At 40.2% G+C, this 26,731-nt stretch overlaps 1 long non-coding RNA gene across 2 annotated transcripts in view; it reads left to right on the top strand.

The window, feature by feature from the left end:
- The window catches only part of LOC129652611 (uncharacterized), a 72,933-nt gene that overhangs the window by 18,197 nt on the left and 28,005 nt on the right, over positions 1–26,731 (top strand). The window contains exons 3-4 of one of the 2 annotated variants that reach the window (XR_008714619.1): positions 406–630; positions 5,815–5,874. This is a non-coding gene — a long non-coding RNA (uncharacterized LOC129652611). The remainder of the gene's footprint in view (positions 1–405; positions 631–5,814; positions 5,875–26,731) is intronic. The other variant, XR_008714620.1, reaches the window with a different exon arrangement.

A 26,731-nucleotide genomic window follows, 5' to 3' on the forward strand; every position in this document is an offset into this window, starting at 1 on the left:
ACATAAATTTGTGTTTTAGAACGGTTGTAGTAGTCATTTGTTCTATGCAGCATTTAACCAAACTTCATATTTGATGCACTCCTAAATATGTGGTAAAAAGTATCTGCCTTTTGCTATTTCCCTTTCCCTGACAGCTGTGTCATGGGCATGTGGTCTAAGGTTGGACAACAATTATTCCTATCTGTTATTTTGATTTATAATGTAATAACAGAGGGACATTTTTTTAAAAAGATCAGAGAATATCCATGACAAAGCAACAAGAGTCAAAAATTGTGGAAAGTGACAAATGATGGTAGTTCTAGATAACTGAAAAATGTAGACCTGGTCTAGCTGTGTCTAGGCATGTTGTATCATCCCTGTGCTATGCTGTGCTTAGTCGCTTAAGTCGTATATGACCCTTTACAGCTCCATGGACCATAGCCCGCCAGGCTCCTCTGTCCTTGGGGATTCTCCAGGCAAGAATACTGGAGTGGGTTGTCATATCCCACTCCAGGGAATCTTCTCAACCCAGGGATCAAACCCAGGTCTCTGCCTTTGTAGGAGGATTCTTTACCATCTGAGCCACCAAGGAAGCTCAAGAATACTGGAGTGGGTTGCCAAGCTGTATCTAGGCATTCTGTATCATCCCAGGTTAGTATTTTCCTTTCTACATCTTAACTCTGCTTTTTCCTTTGTTGAACTAATTAATTGATAAGTTCTGTTTTAGTGATGATCTCTAGCCATTTCCTATTAATTCTAGGAAAAGTTATGTATTTTTAGCTAGCTACTCAGACTTCTACAGTAAACTGTAAGGTTCTGATTTACTAGAATTATTACATATATTACTCATCAATTTACTTAGTGGGGTTAATGCTACCCACACCAAGAAGGCTCACTGGAGAGGAAAAATGTGTCCCCTGGGGAAAAAAACATCATGATATTATAACCAGAAGAAGGAAAAGTAGAGGGGCTAGTAAGCAGAAACAACATATATTTATTAGCTTTGATAGTCTTCTAAACTACTTTTGCTTATATCCCCTTAAACGGAGCATGAGCAATTTCGGATTCTTGAGGTACAAAGCATGGGTGCATGTCGGGTGAGTCAGTATAGCTACTGGTTTTAAAGTTACAATGTACATTTTATTCAAGCTCACAATCTCTGAATATCCAGAAGAAAAAAATATATCTTCTTAAGTTTTATTGTATCATCACAATTTGAAAAAATGCTGTGCTCAAGTTGGTCATTTCAAGAAACTTGTATGATAAAAGGCATTGTTAAGAAATAAACATGATAAACAGGACAACCGGTATATATTCCACATTTTGAAAACAATTTCATAGAATTTATTTTAACTCAACCAGTTAAAATGCCCCCAAATCTTCTCATCCCAACAAAACATTCTGCTGTTCTTTAAATCTGAGTAAGATAAAAAGTAATAATGAGAAAATGAATTTATGTATGTTGCATAGTGCATTAAAGTTTTCACATGTATCATCCTACTAGAATATAAGCTACATGGGGGCAGGGTTTGTTTGTTTTTTTAAATTCTATATACCCAGTTTCTATAGAGTAATGAAAGAAAAAACAAATGTATAATTTTACTAGTATTAATTAACAAAATAAATTTCAGTTGCTGAGCTGAAAAGAAATATTTTGTTATCCATTAATCAATTATATACAAAGAGAAACTATATATATATGTTTTATAAAGAACCATGTATATATACATATATAGGTTCACATACCCATCGTAATATGTAAATATATACATATATAAATATATATTTTATACATATACATATTTATTTCTTTGTAACTCCAACTTGTCTTTCTTCTTTATCATTCTGATTTGTGAAGGAGAAGAACTTTAAAAGTTAGAGGGCCATTAATGAGTTTCTCAAGATATAGGAAGCTTACCAGTTATTCAAAATAAGGTAAAATAGAAACAGCAAACCTTCTAGTTAAATGGGAAACATAATGATAAATGGCTAAATTAATTCTCCAAACTAAATAACAATCAATGCTTATTTCAGTCAAATAACCACTAACTTTAGGGAGTATTTCTGTTTTCTGGATTGCTCTCAGCTCTTTTAGGGACACAGATTTAGAAAGCAGTAATTTCATTATAAGGTAAATATACAGACCTGGAAAGCTAGTCTCATGACCTCGAAGGGCACAGGGCCTAGGTTAGAGTTAGAAACGGCCTACCAGAGGAAGTGTGCTTGCCACTGATTCTTAAGGAATTTCAAAGAAGAAAGAATGGAGAGAAATACTTCATGCAAAGGTCAGAAAGACATTACCTTCATGAAAGTTAAGAAAGGTGAAGTTTCTACTTATTTGGGGCAAACTTTTTGAAAATGGCTGAAATGAATTTTCTGTCAGTAGTCTAAACAATTTACATGAAATCCATCTACAGCTGTGCTTCTCAGTGTAAATGGTACTGTCTCCAAAAGGAATTTTGAAAATTGGTGGTGATGATGTAGCCTTGTTAGTAGCACAGGATTGTGAAATACTCCTGGCATGTGGAGTGATGGGCAATGGGGATGGCGGGGACAGGAAAGATGGATATTCTGTAAAGTCCTGCCAGGATTGTCCTACACACACACACACACACCGCCCCCCTCACACACACACACACCCCTGCCAGGCCTTCATTTAGAAAAACAAACTAAACCAAACAAACACAAATAAAAGAAACTACTTATAACTACCTTAAACTAGAACCTTATTTTATAAATAAAAAAAGGTTTTTCATAATTTTAGTATACAGGAAATTTTCCAAGCATGCAATTAGCAGGTGAACTTAAATAGCTTTTTTGTTTTGTTTAGAACATTACCAAGGTGAGTGCTGCTTGTGATACTTGAGTTGCTGATATAATGTTATAATATTCCCCATTTAAATCTTGCTGCTCCATCACTGCATTCATGTCCTAATCTTTTGCTACCCTGTGGACTGTAGCCCACCAGGCTCCTCTGTCCATGGGATTCTCCAGGCAAGAATACTGGAGTGGTTGCCCTGCCCTCCTCCAGGATCTTCCCAACCCAGGGATCGAACCTTCGTCTCCTGCATTGCAGGCAGATTCTTTACCACTGAGTCACCGGGGAAACCCCTTAAGGCTTGCTGCATTCATGTAATTCTATATGTAGGCAAAAGTGTCTACTATATTAGTTTTTCCAGATAGCTGTGCTCAGAAATTTGCATACTGAGGTACATATTCATTGTAAACTACTTTCCCTTTATATCTCCTTTATATTACAGTTTGGACCTTATTTTGTTGCTGTTTTTGTTTTTAATTATGTCAGTATGGTATGCATTTTTTATTTATTTATTTTTAAATTTTATTTTATTTTTAAACTTTACAATATTGTATTGGTTTTGCCAAATATCAAAGTGAATCCACCACAGGTATACATGTGTTCCCCATCCTGAACCCCCCTCCCTCCTCCCTCCCCATACCATCCCTCTGGGTCATCCCAGTGCACCAGCCCCAAGCATCCAGTATCGTGCATCGAACCTGGACTGGCGACTTGTTTCATACATGATATTTTACATGTTTCAATGCCATTCTCCCAAATCTTCTCACCCTCTCCCTCTCCCACAGAGTCCATAAGACTGTTCTATACATCAGTGTCTCTTTTGCTGTCTCGTATACAGGGTTATTGTTATCATCTTTCTAAATTCCATATATATGCGTTAGTATACTGTATTGGTGTTTTTCTTTTTGGCTTACTTCACTCTGTATAATAGGCTCCAGTTTCATCCACCTCATTAGAACTGACTCAAATGTATTCTTTTTAACGGCTGAGTAATACTCCATTGTGTATATGTACCACAGCTTTCTTATCCATTCATCTGCTGATGGACATCTAGGTTGCTTCCATGTCCTGGCTATTATAAACAGTGCTGCGATGAACATTGGGGTACACGTGTCTTTTTCCCTTCTGGTTTCCTCAGTGTGCATTTTTAATCTAAATTTCCTAATAACTTCTTTTGAAGATGCAGATGTGAATTATACAAGTCTTCTCAAAAACCTGTAGAAACTAAATTTTCAAGGCACTATTACTTTTTATAAATAAAAAGATGATAGCTGCACGAAGCATGAGGAAGCATGTTATATTAACTGTTGAGGGTCACTTCATCCACCTGTGCCAGCTATGTCTTAGAAATGAGAGTAACTTTACAGTGGAGAAAATCTGATGAGCGTTGACTCAGTCATGTGATCAAGGTTACCACCAACAGTGAAAGGTCATATTGATAGTATGTTTCCTTTATCTGGTGTGTTGAAAGTGGTGCTTTACATCATATTTTTCCTCACAGAACCCATCAGTCCAATCCAATTATGAGAGAAACCCCAGGAAAATTCTAGTAGAAGGGCATTCTACAAAACAGTTGAAAACTGCCAGGGTCATCAACAACAAGGAATGTCTGAGAAACTGTCCCCGTCAAGAGGAGCCCAGGGAGACATGATGATGAAATGTCATGTGTCCTGAATGGGATTGTGGAACAGGAAAGGACATTACAAAGGAAATCTTAATAAAGCGAATTCAGCTAATAATAATGTATCACTGAAAGTGAAAGTCACTCAGTGGTGTCCTACTTTTTGAGACCCCATTCTCCAGGCCAGCATACTGGAGTAGGTAGCCTTTCCATTCTCCAGGGGATCTTCCCAACACAGGGATTAAACCCAGGTCTCCCCAGCTGAGCCACAAGGGAACCCCAAGAATACTGGAGTGGGTAACCTATCCCTTCTCCAGCAGATCTTCCTGACCCAGGAATTGAACCGGGGTCTCCTGCATTGCAGGCAGATTCTTTACTAACTGAGCTATCAGGGAAGCCCAACTATTAGTTCACAAACTGTAAGAAGCATATTGTTGTAATGCAAGATGTTAGCCATAGGGGAAAACTGAGTACAGGGTATGTGGGAATTCTGTATTATCTTCTCCATTTTTCTGTAAGTCTAAAACTTTCCTGAGAAATAAAGTTTGGTTTAAAAAAAAAAGTCTTTTAAAAAAAGAAATGGCTAATTCTAACCTTAGAAGCATTTCCTTTTCTTGAAGTGGAAAAGGAAATGGCAACCCACTCCAGTATTCTTGCCTGGAAAACCCCATAGACAGAAATCTGACGGGCTACAGTCCATGGGGTCACAAAAGAGTCAGACAGGACTTAGTGACTAAGCAACCTTAAACAGTCATGGCAGGAGCCTTGACAAGAAGTTACTCTGAGTCCTGTTGGTCAATTGGTCCAGCCCATCTGTGGCTGTTTTTAATAATATACAATTCTGGATATCTTTCCAAAGAGTGAGATACTCTCTAAAATTCTTAGAGTTACCTCTGGCTTAATGGAAACGTATCACTCTACACAGGTGCCTAGAACTGCTGGTTGTTGGAGTGGACTGCGAAATGCACCTAAATCTGTGAAATGCCATGTTCATCTCCTTGTCAGCCCTGACTAAACTTTCCTATGCTGCTCCAGCTTTGCCATCCAAGAATATTATACTCATTTATACTGAAACCCGGTGAATTATGGTGCATAATGATCTTGGGACCTGACAGAATGAGCAGAGCGGGGACATCAGTGAATTTCTCTTTGCTTTAACTGAGACAAATAGCTTTATTTGGTTGTTTTTGTTCTAATTAAAGTCAATAAAATAGTTAGATGAAAGTGACTGCACCACATAACACATCAGATTCCTTCCAAATCTATGACATCTATGAATCCAAAAAATTCCCACCAGTAAATTCAAAACTTGGACGACTCTAGGTATATACAAACCCAAAACCATTCTGGGGAAAAAAGAGGGTTCTAAAATGGTATTTTTTATTTTTAAATTTAGTACAAAGCCTGAAATGCAGATTTTGTCATGAAATAAGCTAGAGCCATCCATGCAGACGAGGTGAGTTGTATTTGTATTCTTCTAGCCTTAATCAGATAAAAACAATATTAGTGTCATTTTTTTCTTTTAAACCTCAGCTTCTTATATAATTGTTCTTTTCTACTCCTAGCAGTTAGATTATTTTTAGCATATTTTCTAACAGTTTTAAACATTTTCATAAGAAAAAAGTAATAAAACATTGTAAATCTCTAGACGCCAGTAAATGATTTAAAGCCATGTATCTAAGAAATGGCTGTTTAATCAAAGGATTTCATTGCCATTTTCTATCTGAAGTGCTGAAGATGTCTGAAATACTTTATCAACCTGTTTAACAGCTGTCTTTAATCATAAATGTCTGTCACTTCACTGACATTCTAGTAAATTTTTATAACGTCTCTGTGTCAAGCCTGCAGATCCGTGCCAAGATAATCAGTTATCAGATTGAGAAATGTGTGGTTGCTGATGAATCTTAGTCAACCAATACATTTTCTCTTCTTTCTGATGCCAGAAAATGGCTTCAAGCACTTCTTAAAAATCAGTAAGCAAGTAAGTTAATACATATGTAAATGTATAAATTCATAAACCTAGCTATTCCAGTGTTAACCAGAATAATTAATTATCCTCTTCTTCCTGTAAACTGAATATATCCAGTCTATATGATTCTCTACTTATCCAGCAGGGAAATGAAACTCCCACCTCAGGAATAGAAGATTCACCACTGAGTGTTCTGACCTGGATTTTTGTCCATCTTCTAAAGTAGCCATAAGAACTCTCAGAATATCCAGGATCCTGAAAATACATTCTGGACACGAAATATATAAACTAACATATGTTGTTAATTTAAAAGAGAATGTTTTCATAGGAAAGGAAACAGTAAAGAAATTTTATGAATCTATACAGTGATTAACAAGGGTTTTGGTAGAGTGAAATTACTTTTACTCATCAAATGTGTTGAAGAATCAAATGCAGGATAAACAAAGTGGGTTTTTGTTTTTTTGTTTTTTTTGACAGTGGGCAGTTTGTTTCTTAAAATCATGACCCCAAGGAAGAACTTTTTTGACTGAAAGCAAATGGATCAGAGAGAGATAAATTGCCTAATTTCCTTCTCTGTTTATATTTGATTTACTGAGAGGAGTTCTCCATCTTTGGGAGAATATCCCTATAAGGTGACAATTAATGGTAGTGCAAAAGTTATAGTTCTTAGTATAAAACCTGCCATGGACAAGAATTCTTGAAGATATGAATGGGAATATTAAAAATTTAGAAATGGTGCTTGATGCTCCACTAGATAAAATACTACCATGAATGGCTCTGAAATATAAGTTAGTGTTTCTTCTTGTTTCATTACATGTTTCTGTAGGGAGAAAGTATCCTTCATTGTCTATACTTGCCATATTCTTAATAAGAGTACAGATATCAACTGTGTATTTCTTGAATATTGCTAGAAAGCTTGTGTTAGAAAGTTCTGGATACAAGCTATAGCCTAGTCTTTCACAGTTGTTCACAGGAAACCTAGAGTACTCATTGGATGGTAGGGTAGGGGTACCCTGGAGAGGAATTTCTTTGGTGTTAGAGAAAAGAACATGGCCTTTCTTATATTTTTAGGCCCTAACTTAATGACTTATATTTTTTTCTTCCTTTTAAAAGCATGTGTGCATGCCAAGTTGCTTCAGTCATGTCCTATTCTTTGCCACCCTATGGACTGTAGTCTACCAGGCTCCTCTGTCCATGGGGTTCTCCAAGCAAGAATACTGGAGTGGATTGCCTTGCCCTCCTCCAAGGGATCTTTCCAATCCAGGAATTGAACCTCCATCTCTTACATCTCCTGCATTGGCAGGGGGGTTCTCTACCACTAGCATCAGCTGGGAAGCCCTGCATAGATTATATATTATCTCTAAATTTTTTCTAGTTGCTTCATATAATATTGATACTGTAAAATATTGAAATGCATGACAATATTATCATTTTTCTGATTTTATTTCCCTTTATAATTAAGTGCTAAAATGAATTTATAGATTAATGTCTATGTAGTACACAGAACCAAACATCTGTATGAGCACTTTAAAATACACTAATCCAGAAGCCAAAAAAACATTGTTGGAGACAGATGTTTAGTAATATTTGAAATATATTAAAGGTAACCAGGATTTGGTGCATTTTATTATCAATACTAGCATATTCCCTATGAAAATATGATGCTTTATCTACAGAGCAGACAAACATTTGGAGAGAGATATCTTAGCTCAGACTTAAATCTCTTTCCTGTTTCCTCCAAACTTTGTAGTCAACTGTACTGTTTTAAAACATCTTTGGTCAGAATTTGTATTTTATTTTCTATGACTTAGAAAAAGATGTCAAATTAAATACTTGGATCTCATTTACTTCATGCTTAAAGCCTAAAAGTCAACTGGCCACTGTTATTTTTCATCAGTTACCAGTTAAAGTGATAGACATATAGATTAGGTTATATTTGTTATTTGTGGATATATAAACATATCCATTGCTTATCAAATGTCATGACAATCCAGAGTGTAGGCAGACATGATTTTTCTTCATACAAATTTAGGAATTCTCTTAAATATACAGAATCCCTAAAGATTGGGACTTCTAGGAGAATTTAAAGACAATATAGCCCATCTATCATATTTTAATGGCAAGAGGAAAAATAAACCCAGAGATTAGGAAACTTATATAAGGTCACACAACTTTAATCTAAACCTCATAATTTCAAGATTATTAATTTCTTATTTATTCAGTAAATATTTACTGAGGCTGTATTTTCTATGAGGCAATGAGAAGTACTCTTTCTGCTGACATGTACCATTCTCTTTAGGAAGTTCTCTTAGCCAAAATTAAACAGATACATTTGTTCAAATTTATGTTTGTTTTTTTTTTTTTAGTCCTATTCAGTTTGCTGGTTTGAAAACTGCAGTGGGTGATTCACTTGCCAAGTTGGGAGTTATGTTAAAAAGAGTATTCTCAACCACAAATATCTGACTCCTAAGCTATTACATGTAATATTTATATCTTATATATAACATTTAGAATATATGCATAGGGTGCTTCATTTTGCTACTAGTTCAAATTTTGGGGAAAAAATTACACAGGTCAGAGGAAAATAAGAAAATTGATTTAATCCAGATATGACAAAATATTTAAAACTGTTGATATATGTATACATGGCCCACTCTTTGCCTATTACAGACCATGCTAAGGGGTCATGGCAATTTTTCTTACTTAGCTGGCTTCCAGGTTCAGAATCATTCATAATATAAGATTCTGAGAAGTTCCTAAAAATCAGTGTGTTAGAATTCAACCCTGAACTCCTGCCATCAGTGGGTGAGCCCTAGCTGTATCTTCCTACTGGCCAGTCTCTGGACAGCTTCTCCATGATTGCTTACCATTCTCCTTTGGGACCAATAAGGCACGTTCATTATTTTCACCCAGATGTTGGAGCCATTACAGTTGGTAATCTACAGAATGTTAGACAGGATACAAGTGAAAACATTCAAGCAGGAAAGCAGGAACAAAGAAAGCAGGGCTTAGACTGGTAAAAGTTATGGTTTTTCCAGTAGTTATGTAGGGATGTGAGAGCTGGAAAATAAAACAGGCTGAGCACTGAAGAACTGATGATTTTGAGCTTTTGGTGCTCGAGAAGACTCTTGAGAGTCCCTTGGACAGCAAGGAGATCAAACCCATCAATCCTAAAGAAAATCAACCCTGAATATTCATTGGAAGGACTGATGCTGAAGCTCCAATACTTTGACCACCTGATGCGAACGGCCAACTCACTGGAAAAGACCCTGATCCTGGGAAAGATTGAAGGCAGGAGGAGAAGGGGACAACAGAGGATGAGATGGTTGGATGGCATCACCAACTCAATGAACATGAGTTTGGGCAAACTCCAGGAGATGGTGAAGGACAGGGAAGCTTGGCATGTGGCAGTCCATGGGGTCACAAAGAGTTGGACACAACTGAGTGACTGAACAACAATTCTTAGGAAGGAAGGCTGAATTATAGTGCCTGTCTCCCCTCCCAGCCTGTATGGGTATCACGGGTTAGCAAGCTGATCTAAGTAGGCCCACAGAATAATACTACAATTGATTAAAATTTGAAAATAACCACAGTTGGGAAGCATATAGGGGCAGTGGAGTTCTTATAAGTCCTTCTGGGAAAACTATCAGCTCATGGGAATTGCCTTTATTACCATCATCTCTATGCTAAGTAACTCAGTTTTTAATTGGTAAACTACCTCTTTAGCCTCTACACACTTTCTTTGTAATTACTTTTTAAAAATGTAAATTGTATTGCAGCCCCTAAATCTTCAAGTGACTGGGAAGGTCAGCACTTTTTGAGAGACTACATGCCATGTTCTGAAATGTTCTCCATGATGGCCTTTTTTTAGAGGGGCATTTAGATATTGGAAAATCACTGCCCAGGGAATTACTACATCCATTCTCCCAATTAAAAGTGTAGGAAAGTCCAATGTGAACCTACATGGTAAGCAGCAAATGTTATTATAACAATTTTATTATAGAGTAAAAGAAAGGTCGCTGCATAAAATAGAAACTAATTTTATTCATTAAATACTTTTTAAAACATGCCTTGCTTTTACTTTAATAGTGATATGATCTGTAATTTCTAAAACAGGAGTTAATTGTACTTTGAATATTTTTTCTTTAGGCACTATATTTAGTTGTTCCTGTCTATGCGTTAAAGAATGGTTTTCAAAAAATACATATATAAAATCATGACAGTGCTACAGGTATAAAATAAATGTGTTAAAGACCTTAGTTACTACCGTATTAGAAAGGAGGCTAGGCAGATATGAAAACCACATTAAGGAAAATGAAAAAAACATAACCATTTATAAATCAGGATACTGAACATTCATGCAAGGATGGGCACAATAAAGGGCAGATCAGAAAGGACCAAACAGAGGCAGACGAGATGAAGAAGAGGTGGCAAGAAGACTCAGAAGAACTAGACAAAAAAGATTTGAATGACTCGGATAATCATAATGGTGTGGTCACTCACCTAGAGCCAGACATCCTGGAATGTGAAGTCATACTTAGGAAGCATTACTACAAACAAACCTAATGGAGGTGTTAGAATTCCAGTTGAGCTATTTCATATCCCAAAAGATTATGCTATTAAAGTGCTGTACTCAGTATGTCAGCAAATTTGGGAAACTCAGCAGTGTCCACATAACTGGAAAAGGTCAATTTTTATTACAATTCCAAAAAAGGCGACGCCAAAGATTGTTCAAACTACTGGACAATTGCACTCATTTCTCATGATAGCAAGGTTATGCTCAAAATCCTTCAAGCTAGACTTCAACAGTATGTGAACCAAGAACTTCCAAATGTACAAGCTGGATTTAGAAAAGGCAGAAGAATCAGAGATCATTGCCAACATTCGTTCAAACATAGAGAAAGCAACAGAGTTCCAGAAAAACATCTACTTCTGTTTCATTGACTACAGTAAAGCCTATGACTATGTGGATCACAACAAACTGTGGAAAATTCTTAAAGAGATGGGATTACCAAACCACTTTACCTGCCTCCTGAGAAACCTGTATGCAAATCAAGAAGCAACAGTTAGAACTGGACATAGAACAACGTACTGGTTCAAAATTGGGAAAGGAATATGACAAAGCTGCATATTGTCACACTATTTAACTTATATAGAGAGTACCTCATGCGCAATGTGAAATGCCAGGCTGGATGAATCACAAACTGGAATCAAGATTGCTGGGGAAAACATCAACAACCTCAGATATGCAGATGATACCACGCTAATGGCAGAGACTGAAGAAGAACTCCCCCGTGGCTCAGATGGTGAAGAGACTTCCTGCAATGTGGGAGACCTGGGTTCAATCCCTGGGTCAGGAAGATGCCCTGGAGAAGGGAAATGGCAACCCACTTCCTATCCTTGCTTGGAAAATACCATGGACGAGGAGCCTGGCCACAGTCCACAGGGTCACTAAGAGTCCATAGGGTCACTAAGAGTCCATAGGGTCACTAAGAGTCCATAGGGTCACTAAGAGTCCATAGGGTCACTAAGAGTCAGACACGACTGAACCACTACCACTGCACTGCACTGAAGAAGAACTAAAGAGCCTCCTGATGAAGGTGAAGGAAAACTGAAAGAGTGGGCTTAAAGCCAACATTCAGAAAACTAAGATCATGGCATCTGGTTCCATTACTTCATGGCAAATAGAAGGGAAAAAAGTAGAAACAGTGACAGACTTTATTTTCTTGGGTTCCAAAATCACTGTAGACAGTGACTTCAGCCATGAAATTAAAAGACCCTTAATGGGCTTCCCTGGTGGCTCAGAGGTTAAAGCGTCTGCCTGGAATGCAGGAGACCTGGGTCGGGAAGATCCCCTGGAGAAGGATATGGCAACCCACTCCAGCACTCTTGCCTGGAGAATCCCATGGAGGGAGGAGCCTGGTAGGCTACAGTCCATGGGGTCGCAAAGAGTCGGACACGACTGAGTGACTTCACTTTCTTTCTTTCTTTCTTTCTGCCCCTTGGAAGAAAGCTATGACTGACTTAGCATATTAAAAAGCAAAGACATCACTTTGCCAAAAAAGTTTTATAGCGTCAAAGCTACAGTTTTTTCAGTAGTCATGTATGGATGTGAGCTTTGAACCATAAAAAAGGCTGAGTTCTGAAGAATTGATGCTTTCAAATTGTGGTGCTAGAGAAGACTCTTGAGAGTCCATGGACTGCAAAGAGATCATCAGTCAATCCAAAAGGAAATAAACCTTGAACATTCATTGAGAGTATTGATGCTAAAGCTGAAACTCCAATATGTTGGCTACCTGATGCAAAGAGATGACTCATTGGAAAAGACCCTGATGCTGGGAAGATAAAAGGCAAAAGGAGAAGAGGACAGTAGAGGATAAGATGGTTAGATAGTATCACCGACTCAATGGACATAAATTTGAGCAAACTCTGGGAGAGAGAGAAGGACGGGTACGCCTGGGGTGCTGCAGTCCATGGGGTCTCAGAGAGTCGGACACGACTTAGTGACTGAATAACAACATCAATACTGAAATCAATTTAGAAATGGATATAAAACTGATTCATTCCACAGTAAGGTAGACAAGTCAATTGAAACTCCACAGGAAAGAATTTATCTACATATATGTGTACAGGAATTATTTTTGCAATGGTATCAGTTATCTACATCTTAGAAAGACATGAAAGAGCACATAGCCAGTGAAAAGCATGGAGTCCTCATAGAATAAAAATCAGATAACCCCAAATGATATGTTCTAAATAATTTAAGCAAGTTGGTTTTCTCTAAGCTGTGAGCAGGTATCATTTTGAAACCAAATTTATGGATTTATTATTTTATTCTATTCCATGTGTTAAGGATCTTTCTGATACAAGGGTGTTTTTAAACCTATTGATTAAAAAGACTCACCTCTAAAAATAATTGTATGTAAAATTCCAGCAACAGATGCAGTGTTGAAAAATTTTAGATAAAAAGGAGGAGGATGAGATGGAGGAGGAAGAGAAAAGAAGGAACGGATGAGCAGAGGAGAGAAGAAATCCAACGGCAGCACTGCAGAAAACACACTTTTTGTCAAAGGTGCTTACTCATCTCTTAAAAGTAAGACCAAAATGTGAGTTTTAAGTCATGGCAATGTTGTATCAGTGACCAACACATGGAATTCTATGCCTAACCTCTGAGAAGAGACTTCCTATATCTTCATCACTTCTTATTCATAAAAAAGTTCTCAGAAACTTAGAATCTACAGTGGCAAAGATCCTGAAAAATCCAGCCCATTCCCTTTAAAAAAAATGTAGGATCTTCCTCAGTAGCCTCCAAAAGCAGCCACTTGCATCATATGAAATCATTCAATGAGAGGACTTTGCTACATCCCAAGAAAGGTTATCCTGTTCTTGCTAAACTCTGTTAGTCTCCATCTAATACAAGGTGAAAACATACCTCATAGATTCCAACAGGAAATGCACTGATGGATCAAACCCTTATCTGTGAAGAGGGAAAAGCATATCTCTTTACCCTCTGTCTCTATCTACCTGTTCTGTTCTCTATGCTCACTCTCTCCACTGAGAATTTAAGTTTCTAGTGTAATAGGTTTCCATTCACATGAGCAGTTTTGTCTTAATAAAGACTTCTGTTGGATTTAAAGCTAACTTGGGAAGACATGAGCAAGGCAGAAATACTTGGGGAGGGTGTAAAGATCATATTAATGCCCTGATCTCATAACACTTAGGTGTCTGTAAACTAATAAAAACCCAATGGAAACTGCCACTACCAATGAAAGTGAAACTCTTGGTCACTCAGTTATATCTGACTCTTTCCGACCCCACGGACTATAGCCCGCCAGGCTCCTCTGTTCGTGGGATTTCCCAGGCAAGAATACTGGAGTAAATTGCTGTTTCCTTCTCTAGGAGATCTTTCCAATCCAGGAATCAAACCCAGGTCTCCTGCATTGCAGGCAGATTTTTCACCATTTAAGCCACCAGGGAACAAGTGCCAATACACCATTTTAATTTTTCTTCCTGATTTTTCACTTTCATTTGGAAATCTCTGCTAACATATATTCTCCAATCATTCTCCCATCTCCAGAATGACAAGTGTGAAAATTCCCTGAGTCTACCAATATTTCTAGGTTATCTTGGTATGTTATATGATGTATGGAAATTCTGTGTTTATAAATCATCTAAACATTTTTGTGCAAATAGTCCTTCCTGATATCAATCGGGAAATCTACATGCCACCATTGGGAAGCACCTGGTGTGGGTCCAGGTCTGCAATGCAAGCAGAAATAGAGGGGAAAAAGCTCTGAGAAAGACTATATTAATATTACCATGTCAATCGCAGTGCTTCCATGATTTAAAATATTTGGATATTTTAAATGACATCTACACTTAATATTTTCTACTGAAGATTTTTACCCTGATTCTTGTTTAGGAAACACAGTTTATGTGGTGGAATAAATGTGTGTCTCGTTTTGCTTAACTCCTCCTTACTTAATGACTTGGTCAGTTTTCTTTTTTTTTTTTTTTCAAAGTGTGTTTTTTTTTTTTTAATTTTATTTTATTTTTAAACTTTACATAACTGTATTAGTTTTGCCAAATATCAAAATGAATCCGCCACAGGTATACATGTGTTCCCCATCCTGAACCCTCCTCCCTCCTCCCTCCCCATTCCATCCCTCTGGGTCGTCCCAGTGCACCAGCCCCAAGCATCCAGTATCGTGCATCGAACCTGGACTGGCAACTCGTAACCTTGTTGTTCATCAACATCCTTGGATAGAAACAGGTGATAACATTAACAAATCCCACTCAGGGTTATTGACAGGAACAAATGTGATTATATTTGTAAATGCATCTTGCAAAATATTTTTACTATATATATGTAGGAAATTCTTTTAAATCAAAGATATGAAAAATCCTTTCTCCTGTAACATGCTGTGCTTAGTCTCTCAGTCATGTTCGACTCTTCACGACCCCACAGACCCGAGCCTTCCAGGCTCCTCTGGCCATGGGATGCTCCAGGCAAGAATACTGGAGTGGGTTGCCATGCTCTCCTCCAGGGGATCTTCCCAACTCAGGGATCAAACCCAGTTTTCCCACGTTTCAGGAAGATTCTTTACCATGTGAGCCACCAGGCAAGCCGTTGTCCTGTTACACTGGTTTGCTCTTTTGCTTAAAGAAATGTATTCCTAAATAAATTCTCTGACCATTTTTTTAAGAGTTTAAAATATGATCTTTCTCTAATCAGTAAAGGCATCATACTTTCTTCATTTGGGGTCCTAAGACTGAAAAAGATGGTGTTCTCAGGATATGGGCCACGGTGCTTATGTCAGATCCTAGGCTAAGCCCGTCTTGGTCTTGAGAGTTTCTTTTTCCACTTATTCAGAGAATGTCCATTCTAGTGGGTGCTGCCAAGATGTATTCCCACCAAAAGCCCACAGGGATTCTTTTTCCCCCAGACTATACCTTCCACATTTATTGCTTGTAGACTTGTCACATTCCCCATTTTCAGTGTTAGAATTTGATTTCCCATTGTCCTTTTGATTGGCATTCCTGCAGCCATTAGGGATGCAGAGCATCTTGCTTGGTGGCAGAGGTTTGGGTAGGTCTGTAATTCCCGCATAAAGGGTGTGAGGACAATTTACCTTCAGCAATTGGCTTTCTGAACATAGGATGTTTTTGGAATTTATTTCTCAGGTGCCAGTCACAGGACATTTCCTGAGGGCAGCTGGCATTTAAGGAACCCCAGGCCTTGTGAATTGAGGTGCCTGTGAGCAAGGACGGTCATATTGTTGTTACAGACGATGTCCACAAGGCGGCAGCACTTTTCATGCCCACCTTTGCTCCCCGGGGAAAGCAGAGTCAGGGCAAGTTCGCTTCCTGGGCTGGGAAACAGAGTGGAACGTGCCTGAGCAAACAGGAGAGGGCTTGAGTCTCACTACTGGTTCCCCCAAAGCATCTCACAAACAGCCCATCTAGACTAATCCCTTCAGGGTGCACAGTACATAGCTGAGGGTGTTTAGGTGCTAGGAGGCTGCACTCTCAGGAAGGAGGCTTGTGTTAGGATCCCCAACACTAGGAGAGCTCTAGGCTAGCTTACATTTGCCTTGAAATTCCTCGGGGCCTTGATGCATCAAGGGACTCTTGTCCAAGCCAGACATAGGACACGGTAGACTTTAAACACTTTAAAAAGTGTTGCAGTGGGACCCAAGCCTGCTCAGCCTCCAGGGATGGGACAGCATCCTAAGTCAGGGAGTTGGACTTAACACAGTGGGCACTGCTTTCCTTCCCTTTTGTTTAACATCTTGCCAACACTCCCTGCAGCATAGTTCATTTGCCAGATTGTGATTATTGTCACCAAACAGCTGCTTGATTCAGGTATTAAGTCATCTAGGATTGGGGTGTCTCTATGGATTTGGGGGACTGATTGCCTTAGAAGATCGAGCAGAGTGGTGAGCATCAGGTCCTCCTGCCTTTTTGACCTCAGATACACCTTTGTGTGAATATAAAGCAGGAAGTTAGGAGATAATTTTTGTGGATTATCTCTTAGAGCTACAAATTTCTGTGTCTATGTGGATGGAGGGAAGGAAGGAGGAGGATAATCCATGTGGATGATTTATTACAGGTACAGATGTTGGTGCTTTAGGTACTTACCCCCTAATTTGTTCCAGGCCCTTCACTTATTTATTTATTTCTAAAACCTTTTTTTTTACTTTGAATTCTCCGTGTCACTTTCTTAGGATGTCAATTTGTTGACTTGTATGTCTGTCTCATTTGACCTAGATGAGACCTCTTATACCAGCCTGTTCCTTTGCCTGACTGACTTCCCTTTGCCTTGGGTCCTTCAAGGCCCATGCCTATGTTTACCGGTGTTATAATTCCCTAATTTCAATGTCTGTTTTTTATCCTTGAGAAATAGTCGACTGGATATGTGTACCACATCTTGTTTAAGCTTTAATCTCTCATTGGAGATTTTGCTCACTACGTTTCTTGGCTACAGGAAGCAGGTAGTGCTGGGTGTTTGTTGGGGCTCCTGTGCCTTTTGATGGATGGTGTTCTCAGGATATAGGCCAAGGTGTGGGAATGTCAGTTCCTAGGCTTAGCCAGACTTGACAGTTTTTTCCCCAGGTACCTGGAGACTGTCCATTCTAGTGTCTGCTGCCAGTGTGCATTCCCAGGGACAGGTTAGGGGATTCTTTTTTTTACAGGATCTTCTTGCATGTATTTATGTAGACCTGTGATGTTGGCCATTGTGAGTGCGGGGATTTGATTTCCCATGGTCCTTTTGATTGGCATTCCTAAAGCAGTTCAGAGAAGGCAATGGCACCCCACTCCAGTACTCTTGCCTTGAAAATCCCATGGATGGAGGAGCCTGGTAGGCTACAGTCCATGGGGTGACTAAGAGTCAGGCATGACTGAGCGACTTCACTTTCACTTTTCACTTTCATGCATTGGAGAGGAAATGGCAACCCACTCCTGTGTTCTTGCCTGGAGAGAGACAGGGGAGCCTGGTGGGCTACCGTCTACCGGGTTGCACAGAGTGGGACATGACTGAAGTGACTTAGCAGCAGCAGCAGAGCATCTTGTTTGATGGGGGAGGTGTGGGTGGGTCTGTTTCTCCACCCCCACCCTCCCTTAAATGGGGTGATGTCGAGACCAGCTCGACAAACATGGTTTCTGAAATTGCGATATGGAGAGAGAAAGAGAAATGAGACACAAGAATTCAGAGAAAAGCGAGGATCAGGGGACCAACACCGCTCCATGGTGAAGGTGCAGAAACTGAATCCAAGCCAGCTTTATTATAACTTCAGCTGTGAATGAAAGAATATGCGAGGAGTTTAACTCATGTGGCCTTCAGGGCCAAAGAACAAATATCATTAACCATTGAGTAATTAGGAAGCAGTAATCAATAACAAATCAGTAACTAAGACTAATATTCTTATCTATAGATTTCCCACCAGATACGTAAAACATGTGACTCTGAGATGCCAGCTGAGACAGTCTGGGGTCAGTTTTCCGACCCCAGGATCATATCTTGTTTTCTGGACTTGTTCCCAAGAGTCTCATGCCTTATAGCATCCAGTTTATCAATAATTATAAATTTTTTTTGCGGCCCTTGCTGGGGCCTGCTTTTCTTTTATTCTTCCTGTCTCCTACAGGGTGAGGGCAATTTTCCTTTGCCAGTTGGCTTCCTGAACGTCACTGTGCCTGAAATTTGTTTCTCAGGTGCCGGCCACAGGACATTTCCTGAGGGCAGCTGTCATTTAAGGAACCCCGGGCCTTGTGAATTGAGGTGCCTGTGAGCAAGAGTGATCATGTTGTTGTTACAGACAATGTCCACAAGGCGGCAGCACTTTTCCATGCCCTCCTTTGCTTCCTGGGGGCAAGTAGATTCTTAGGGCAAGTTGGCTTCCTGGGCTGTTAAATAGATTGGAATGTGCCTGAGCAAACAGGAGAGGGCTTGGGTCTCACTACTGTTTCCCCCAAAGCGTCTGGCAAAAAGCCCGTCCAGACTAATCCCTTCAGGGTCCACAGTACACAGCTGAGGGTGCTTAGGTGCTAGGAGGCTGCACTCTCAGGAAGGAGGCTTGAGCTGGGATCCCCAGCACCAAGAGAGGTTGAAATTAGCTAACTTTTGCCTTGAAATTCCTCAGGGTCTTGATGGCATGCGGGGCTTTTGTCCCAGCCAGTCGTTGAACATTGTAGACCTTTAAAGTGTTCAGAGTAGGGCACCCTGCCAGGCTGTGTGGACCCCACCCCAAATCAGCCGTGGGAGAAGAGCCTCCTCACCCTCCAGGACGGAATAGCATCCCAAGTCAGGGAGGTATACAGTGGGCACTGCTTTCCTTCCCTTTTGTTTAACATCTTGCCAACACTCCCTGCAGTGCAGTCCGTTTGCCAGACTGTGATTATTGTCACAAAACAGCTGCCTGATTCAGGTATTGTCATCTATGGGGTATCTCTATGGTTTGGGGGTACGTTTTGCCTTAGAAGGTCGAGCAAAGTGGTGAGCATCAGGTCCTCATGCCTTTTCTATCTCAGATACACATTTCTGTGAATAGGAGAGCAGGAAGACAGGAGATAATTATTGTGGGTTATCTCTTAGAGCTACAGATTTCTGTGTGGATGGAAGGAAGGAAGGAGGAGGATAACCCATGAATGATTTATACAGCTGCAGGTGTGGTCACTTTAGGTATAGACCCCCTAATTCCAGACCCTTTACTATTTGTTTGTTTATCCATTTTTTTCTGAAACTTTTTGACTTTCAATTCTCCAAATCTCCTTCTGGGATGTCAATTTTTTGGCTTGTATGTCTGTCCTCATTTGGCCTGTAGCAGACCTCATATACCAGGATCTTTCTCTACCTGACTTCCCTTTGCCTGTGATCCTTCAAGGTCCATCCCTGTGTCTCCCAGTGCTATAATTCCCTAATTTAACTGTCTGTTTTTTATGAGTGAGAAATAGTCTACCAGATATATTTGTACCATGCCTTATTTAAGCTTTAACTTCTCGTTGGGGATTTTGTTGACTGTGTGTCTTTGCTACTGGAAGGAAGCAGTGCTGGAGGTTTGTTGGTTTTATGTGCCTTTTGCTCGATGGTGTTCTCAGGATGTAGGCCAAGGTGTGGGAATGTCAGATCCTAGGTTTAGCCTGACTTCATAGCTTTTTCCAGACATTTGGAGACTCCATTCTAGTGTCTGCTGCCAATGTCCATTCCCAGGGACAGGCTAGGGAGACTTTTTTTCTTGTAGACTCTTTTCACATGTATTGCATGTAGACTTGTGATGTCCATTTTAAGTGTTGGGATTTGATTCTCCACGGTCCTTTTGAATATCATTCCTGCAGCAATTGGGGTTTGTTTGGTGGAGGAGGTTTGGGTGCTTCTGTTCTTTTTCTTTTTCTCCCTAAATGGAGTGAGGACAATTTAACTTTGGCAGCTTCCTCGTGAATGTCGGCTGTGTTTGGAATTTATTTCTCAGGTGCCAACCACAGGATATTTCCTGAGGGCAGCTGTCATTTAAGTAATCCCAGACCTTCAGATGTCCTTTTTATCATAGGGGACTGGATGCCAAAGTAGGAAGTCAAGAGATACTTGGAATAACAGGCAAGTTTGACCTTGGAGTACAGAATAAATCAGGGCAAAGGCTAACAGAGTTTTGCCAAGAGACCCCACTGGTCATAGCAAATACCCTCTTCCAACAACACAAGAGACTACTCTACACATGGACATCACCAGATGGTCAACCCCGAAATCAGACTGATTATAATCTTTGCAGCCAAAGATGGAGAAGCTCTATACAGTCAGCAAAAACAAGATCAGGAGCTGACTATGGCTCAGATCATGAACTCCTTATTGCCAAATTCAGACTTAAATTGAAGAAAGTAGGGAAAACCACTACACCCTTCAGGGATGACCCAAGTCAAATCCCTTATGATTATACAGTGAAAGTGACAAATAGATTCAAGGGATTAGATCTGATAAACAGAGTGCCTGAAGAACTATGGATGGATATTCATGACATTGTACAGGAGGCAGTGATCAAGACCATCCCCAAGAAAAGGAAATGCAAAAAGGCAAAATGGTTTTCTGAGGGGGCCTTACAAATAGCTGAGAAAAGAAGAGAAATGAAAGGCAAAGAAGGAAAGGAAAGATATACCCATCTGAGTGCAGAGTTCCAAAGAATAGCAAGGAGAGAAAAAAAGACTTTCTTAGTGGTCAATGCAAAGAAATAGAGGGAACCGATAAAATGGAAAAGAGTGGAGATTTCTTCAAGAAAATTAGAGATACCAAGGGAACACTTCATGCAAAGATGAACACTATAAAGGGCAGACATGGTATGGATCTAACAGAAGCAGAAGATATTAAGAGGTGGCAAGAAGACCCAGAATAACTATACAAAAAAGATGTTCATTACCCAGATAACCACGATGATGTGATCACTCACCTAGAACCAAACATCCTGCAATGAGTAGTCAGGTGGGCCTTAGAAAGCATCACTATGAACAAAGCAAGTGGAGGTGATGAAATTCCAGCTGAGCTATTTCAAATCCTAAAAGATGATGCTGTGAAAGTGCTGCACTTAGTATGCAAGCAAATTTGGAAAACTCAGAAGTGGCCAGAGGACTGGAAAATGTCAGTTTTCATTCCAATCCCAAAGAAAGGCAATGCCAAAGAATGTTCAAACTACCACACAATTGCACTCATCTCACAGGCTAGCAAAGTAGTGCTCAAATTCTCTAAGCTAGGATTCAACAGTACATGAACCAAGAACTTCCAGATGTTCAAGCTGGAATTAGAAAAGGCAGAGGAACCAGATCAAATTGCCAACATCTTCTGGATCATCGAGAAACCAAGAGAGTTCCAGAAAAACATCTATTTCTGCTTCATTGACTATGCTAAAGCCTTTGACTGTGCGGATCACAACAAACTGTGGAAAATTCAAGAGATGGGAACACCAGACCACCTGACCTGCCTCCTGAGAAACCTGTATGCAGGTCAAGAAGCAACAGGTAGAACTGGACATGGAACAATAGACTTGTTCCAAATAGGGAAAGGAGTAAGTCAAGGCTGTATATTGTCACCCTGCTTATTTAACTTATATCCAGAGTACCTCATGAGAAATGCTGGGCTGGATGAAGCACAGGTTGGAATTATCATTGCCTGGAGAAATATCAATAACCTCAGATATGCAGATGACACCATCCTTATGGCAGAAAGTGAAGAGGAACTAAATGGCCTCTTGATGAAAGTGAAAGAGGAGAGTGAAAAAGCTGGCTTGAAACTCAACATTCAAAAAATGAAGACCGTGGCATCCAATCTCATCACTTCATGGGAAATAATGCAAAGAGTGACAAACTTTATTTTCTTGGGCTCCAAAATCACTGCAGATGGTGACTGCAGCCATGAAATTAAAAGATGCTTGCTTCTTGGAAGAAAAGCTATGACCAACCTAGATAGCATATTGAAAAGCAGAGACATTATTTGCCAACAAAGTCCATCTAGTCAGAAGTATGGTTTTTCCAGTAGTTGTGTATGGATGTGAAATTTGGACTATAAAGAAAGCTGAGTGCTGAAGAATTGATGCTTTTGTTCTGTGGTGTTGGAAAAGACACTTGAGAGTCCCTTGGACTGCAAGGAGATCCAACAAGTCAATCCTAAAGGAAATTCATTGGAAGGACTGATGCTGAAGCTGAAGCTCCAGTACCTTGGCCACCTGATGGAAGAACTGACTCATTGGAAAAGACTCTGATACTGGGAAAGATTAAAGGCAGGAGGTGAAGGGGACAACAGAAGATGAGATGGTTGGATGGCATCACCAATTCTATGGACATGAGTTTGAGCAAGCTCCGGGAGTTGGTGATGGACAAGGGAAGCCTGGCATGCTGCAGTCATGGGGTTGCAGACTGAGCAATTGAACTGAAGTGAGGTCTTGTGAATTGTACCTGTGAGCAAGGGGGATCATGTTGTAGTTACAGACAATGTCCACAAGAGAGCAGCACGGTTTTTTCATGCTCTCTGGTTCCTTGTGGCAAGAAGATTCTTAGGACAAGTTGGTTTCCTGGACTTTCAGATAAAGTGGAATGAGACCTGAGCAAACAGGAAAGGGCTTGAGTCTCACTACTATTTCCCCCAAAACATCTCGCAAACAGCCCATCCAGACTAATCCCTTCAGGGTCCACAGAACACAGCTGAGGGTGCTTAGGTGCTAGGAGGCTGCACTCTCAGGAAGGAGGCTTGAGCTGGGATCCCCAGCACCAGGAGAGGTTGAAATTAGCTGAATTTTGCCTTGAAATTCCTTGGGGCCTTGATGACATGCTCTTGTCCCAGCCACATGTTGAACACAGTAGACTTTAAAAAAATGTTCAGAGTAGGGCACCCTGCCAGGTTGTGTGGACCCCACCCCAAATCAGCAGTGGGACCAAAGCCTCCTCAGCCTCCAGGATGGGATAGCATCCCAAGTCAGGGAGGTCGGACATAATACAGTAGGCACTGTTTTCCTTCCTTTTGGTTTAACATCTTGCCAACACTCCCTGCAGCGCAGTCCATTTGTCAGACTGTGATTATTTTCACTGAACAGCTGCCTGATTCTGGTATTAAGTCCTCTATAGGTATCTCTATGGTTTGGGGGGCCTTTTTCCTTAATAGGTTAAGCAGAGTGGTGAGCATCAGGTCCTTGTTCCTTTTCTACTTCAGATACAGTCTTCTGTGAATAGAAAGCAGGAAGATAGATAATTTTTGTGGATTATCTCTTAGAGCTACAGATTTCTGTGTCTATGTGGATGGAGGGAAGGAAGGAGGAGGATAATCCATGTCGATGATTTTATAGGTACAAGTGTATCGCTTTAGGTACTTACCCCTAATTCATTCCAGGCCCTTCACTTTATCTAATTACTTATTATTTCTGAAACTTTTTGTCTGACTTTGAATTCTCCATGTCTCTTTCTTAGGATGTCAATTTGTTGACTTATATGTCTGTTCTCATTCAGCCTAGATGAGACCTGTTATACCAGGATCTTTCTCTGTCTGACTGACTTCCCTTTGCTGTGATCCTTTAAGGCCCATCCCTGAGTCTCCCAGTGTTATAATTCCCTAATGTGAGTGTCTGTTGTCTATGAGTGAGAAATAGTTTACCGCATATATATACCACATGTCGTTTAAGCTTTAATTTCTCATTGGGAATTTTGCTGGCTGTGTTCTTGGCTACTGGAAGGAAGCAGTGCTGGAGGTTTGTTGGGGTGCATGTGCCTTTTGATCGGTGGTGTTCTCATGATATATGCCAAAGGAATGTCAGCTCCTAGGCATTCTGGACTTAGTCTTTTCAGGCATTCAGAGCTTGTCCATTCTACTGGCTGCTGCCAGTGTCTATTCCCACCGACAGCCTAGTAGGATTTTTTTCCCTCCAGACTCTCTTCCTTATTTATTGGCTGTAGACTTGTGCCGCTGGCCACTGTGAGTGTTACAATTTAATTTCCAATTGTCTTTTTTTTTTTTTAATTTTATTTTATTTTTAAACTTTACATAATTGTATTAGTTTTGCCAAATATCAAAATGAATCCGCCACAGGTATACATGTGTTCCCCATCCTGAACCCTCCTCCCTCCAATTGTCCTTTTGATTGTCATTCCTGTAGCAATTAGGGATGCTGTGCATCTTGTTTGATGGGAGAGATTTGAGTGTGATTATTCCTCCTTTTGTTTTTTCTAATGGCTGTGATGACAGTTTACCTTTGGCTGTTTGCTTCCTGAATGTCAGCTGCTTTTGGAATTTATCTCCGGTGCTGGCCATAGGACATTTCCTGAGGGCAGCTGTCAGTAACACAATCCCAGGTCTTGAGGTTCCAAGGGCCAATATATGGGGAAAAATGGAAAAGGTGACAGACTTTATTTTCTTGGGCTCCAAAATCACTGTGGACAGTGAGTACAGCTTTGATCACTTTAAAGACAAATTTAAAGACACTTGCTCCTTCAGTTCTGTTCAGTTCAGTCGCTCTATCATGTCCGACTCTTTGCAACCCCATGAATCGCAGCACACCAGGCCTCCCTGTCCATCACCAACTCCCGGAGTTCACCCAAACTCACGTCCATTGAGTCAGTGATGCCATCCAGCCATCTCATCCTCTGGCGTCCCCTTCTCCTCCTGCCCCCAATCCCTCCCAGCATCAGAGTCTTTTCCAATGAGTCAACTCTTCGCATGAGGTGGCCAAAGTACTGGAATTTCAGCTTTAGCATCATTCCTTCCAAAGAAATCGGAGGGCTGATCTCCTTCGGAATGAACTTGTTGGATCTCCTTGCAGTCCAAGGGACCCTCAAGAGTCTTCTCCAACACCACAGTTCAAAAGCATCAATTCTTCAGCGCTCAGCTTTCTTCACAGTCCAACTCTCACATCCATACATGACCACAGGAAAAACCATAGCCTTGACTAGACAGACCTTTGTTGGCAAAGTAATGTCTCTGCTTTTCAATATGCTGTCTAGGTTGGTCATAACCTTCCTTCCAAGGAGTAAGCGTCTTTTAATTTCATGGCTGCAGTCACCATCTGCAGTGATTTTGGAGCCCAGAAAAATAAAGTCTGACACTGTTTCCACTGTTTCCCCATCTATTTCCCATGAAGTGATGGGGCCAGATGCCATGATCTTCGTTTTCTGAATGTTGAACTTTAAGCCAACTTTTTACTCTCCTCTTTCACTTTCATCAAGAGGCTTTTTAGTTCCTCTTCACTTTCTGCCATAAGGGTGGTGTCATCTGCATATCTGAGGTTATTGATATTTCTCCCGGCAATCTTGATTCCAGCTTGTGCTTCTTCCAGCCCAGCGTTTCTCATGATGTACTCTGCATATAAGTTAAATAAACAGGGTGACAATATACAGCCTTGACGTACTCCTTTTCCTATTTGGAACCAGTCTGTTGTTCCATGTCCAGTTCTAACTGTTCCTTCCTGACCTGCATATAAATTTCTCAAGAGGCAGGTCAGGTGGTCTGGTATTCCCATCTCTTGCAGAATTTTCCACAGTTTATGACAAACATAGACAGCATATTAAAAATCAGAGAAATCACTTTGCTGACAAAGATCCAAATAGTCAAAGCTATGGTTTTTCCAGTAATTATGTATAGATATGAAAGCTGGACCATAAAGAGGTTGTACGCTGGAGAATTGATGCTTTCCAGCTATGGTGCTGCAGAAGACTCTTGAGAGTCCCTTTGACAGCAAGATCAAACCAGTCAATCGTGAAGGAACTCAACCTTGAATACTCATTGGATGGACTGATGCTTATGCTCCAGTACTATGGCCACCTTATACAAAGAGCAGACTCATTGGAAAATACCCTTGATGCTGGGAAATACTGAGGGCAATAGGTGATGCTGGCCTCAGAATGAGTTCAAAAGTGCTCCTTCCTCTGCAGTTTTGGTGGAATGGTTTCAGTAGGGTCAGTATTAACTCTTCTCTAAATGTCCAGTAGAATTCACCTGTGAAGCCATCTGGTCCTGGGCTTCTGTTTGTTGGGAGTTTAAAATTACTGGTTAAATTTCAGTACCGGTAATTGGTCCGTTGGTGTTTTCTATTTCTTCTTGGTTTAGTCTAGAGAGATCATACATTTCACAGATTTGTCCATTTCTTCTAGCTTGTCTATTTGATTGATACATAATTACTCATGCTTTAATGCTATCACTTTTTACTCATGCTTTTGCCATCACTTTATGCAAATAGATGGGGAAACAATGGAAACAGTGAGAGACTGTATTTGGGGGGCTCCAAAATCACTGCTGGGAGGGATTGGGGGCAGGAGGAGAAGGGGACAACGGAGGATGAGATGGCTGGATGGCATCACTGACTCAATGGATGTGAGTCTGGGTGAA

The sequence above is a fragment of the Bubalus kerabau genome, chromosome 5 (assembly GCF_029407905.1).
Source record: "Bubalus kerabau isolate K-KA32 ecotype Philippines breed swamp buffalo chromosome 5, PCC_UOA_SB_1v2, whole genome shotgun sequence".
In the NCBI taxonomy this organism is placed as follows: domain Eukaryota; kingdom Metazoa; phylum Chordata; class Mammalia; order Artiodactyla; family Bovidae; genus Bubalus; species Bubalus kerabau.